Genomic DNA, 2,341 nt, shown 5'->3' with positions numbered 1-2,341 from the left:
CGGCAACAATTAAATCACCCTCAGAATAGGTCCGGACGCAATGGAGAACTTGCAAGGATTTTGTACAGGCAATTTAACTCATGCATCGTATATAACATCAAAAATCTTTAATATGTATACTTCTCTTTAACCTGAGTGAAGCATATTAACTGAACAATAGCGCCCTGAAAATAATGAAATCGTTTTACGGCATAAATGACGCGTGACGTCATATATGCCGTTCCGTGGCATGGTAACCAGGCATAACAAAGTGTTTATCAGTTCGAGACGCTGGAAAGTGGATTTACCTTGAGATATACATCTCCTGCGCTGTAGTACAAGTTTAAAGAAATACGCTATCTGTTTTTATTTTATACTTAAGAGAATTATCGGCATGGAAGCTGGATATATTCGTGCGGAGTCCGGAAATCTGCCCGAAGTCGATTCTCCCATACTGATGGAGTACTTAATGAGCTGTGACAAGTAAACATCAGCTGAAATACGAAATGTAAAGGCTTTGCGGTAAGTATTTTATGTTATTTACAAGATAAATGAATATATAAATTGTTTTCATGTGAATTATGTTGCAGTAGGTCGTCATTATTAGCAAAGTTGTGATAATACATGTGACCTTTTCGAAATGTTTACATTATGAATCTCTATTTCAGATCTATGAGAAAAGAATACATTGAGAGGGCGACTTGACGTGTGCCATTACAAAGATCTAATAATTTATGCCGGGTGAAGTGTTTTTCTGGAACGTAAAGTTACGGCCAAAAATTATATTTGTATTATGTATTATACATTATGCCACCATGGTGTTCGACGAAGCGTCGAAGACGATTTTGAGCATTGCCTGTCACGATTGCACAGCGTCGTCGGGTAATTATAATGCTTCGGCGTAATGATCCATTAGTACTAGTTATTAACTAATTCATGCATATCTTTATTAGTAGCTGCGACCATAGTTAATGGCTTTATAAGTACCCTTATGTTATGATATTTATTTGTAATGGTTTCAAGCAACTCTTAAATTTATTGTAATTTCATCAAAGTTAAGACGTTTACCGACGTTTTTATAGACGAAATATGCAAGTAGAATCGATGGTAATATGTAAAATAATAATTTGTAAAAAATAAAATGTGAATTATTTTTCTGGAAGATGACTAATGATGCAATATATGATCTTGTTTTTTCTCGGCGAATATTTCTTATAAATATTTCTCGGGTTTCTAGCCGAGTGAGAATTTTTTGGCCTAATGATGCAATGTTTACCACTTCATGTTTTAAGGGGGGTGCAAGCATGCCTTCCTTGGCTTTCCTAGTGTGGCTCCACAACAAGAGCTTAGAGCCTTCCCCAACTGAAGTTTAGTGCTATTGGCGCAAACCACCTTTGTCTGGTGTGAGAAACCAACTCCTTATGGCCACTGATCTATGAAATTTGAAGCCTGTGGACCCAATTCTTGGAATTGGTGATTTCAAGGACCGGTTATAGATGGACTGCAGGGAAAATAACGATCAATGTGTTCTGTTGGCTTACAACTCTCCCTCTCACTCCCTTGAGCAGTTGGACTTATTTCATTTGGGCATTTTATTTAAAACTCAAAATTTGACCCATAAGCTCTATGAGGGTTCAGCTGACAGGTTTTCGGAGTTACTACCGCGTAGATTCATCTCTGCAGACGACAGTTTCACCGGCATTACAGCAGGCTTCTTCAGGTCAATTAAGTGGAGATCCGTGGTATCGCCCGTCTCTTACACACCCCGTCGGAGGCCGGTGCAAGAAGCCTGCTGCAATGCCGGCGAAACAGTCGTCTGCAGAGATGAATCTACGCGGTAGTAACTCCGAAAACCTGTCTGCTGAATCCTCACCACACCGTGAAAGCCTACACAAGGAGCTCTATGAGGACTTCATTCAATTTGCTAAGTCAAAAAAGACCCTGCCCCTTTGTTTACAAGCATCATCATTGACTGTTGGGCAGGCATCATGTCACCTGTGGCATAAGTTGAGGTATGCACGATTGGGTGCCTCAATGATTTATACAGAGGCTAACTGTAAGATGGATGGTGGTAGTACCCTGGCAGAGCAGCTGTTGGGCGCTCGACCCTTTAAAATCACAGGGCCAATGAAGAGGGGGAAAGACCTAGAAGGTGATGTCATTGAGACGAGTTGAGTGTTAGTTTTGAAAATACAGGACTTTTATTGAAAGCTGAACTCCCTGAATTTGTGGCATCGCTTGATTAGTTCTGAATATGTGGTAAAGGTGAAGTGTCCCACATCTGAAACATGCAAGAATTATATTAGCAAATGTGGGAAAGTGGGCGGTAGATGCTATGCACAACTGCAACTCCAAATGTTGT

General features: G+C 40.0%; 1 long non-coding RNA gene across 1 annotated transcript; it reads left to right on the top strand.

Annotated features, from left to right (window-relative positions):
* Window positions 1-434: 434 nt before the first annotated feature.
* On the top strand, window positions 435-1,599 carry LOC124153762. The gene is made up of 3 exons (XR_006863756.1): window positions 435-501; window positions 648-861; window positions 1,272-1,599. It is a non-coding gene; the product is annotated as an uncharacterized LOC124153762 (long non-coding RNA).
* Window positions 1,600-2,341: the final 742 nt, after the last annotated feature.

This window comes from Ischnura elegans, chromosome 1, assembly GCF_921293095.1.
Source record: "Ischnura elegans chromosome 1, ioIscEleg1.1, whole genome shotgun sequence".
NCBI classification, from domain to species: Eukaryota; Metazoa; Arthropoda; class Insecta; order Odonata; family Coenagrionidae; genus Ischnura; species Ischnura elegans.
Note: the sequence above shows the minus strand (reverse complement) of the source record. Positions and strands in the feature narration are given on the sequence as shown.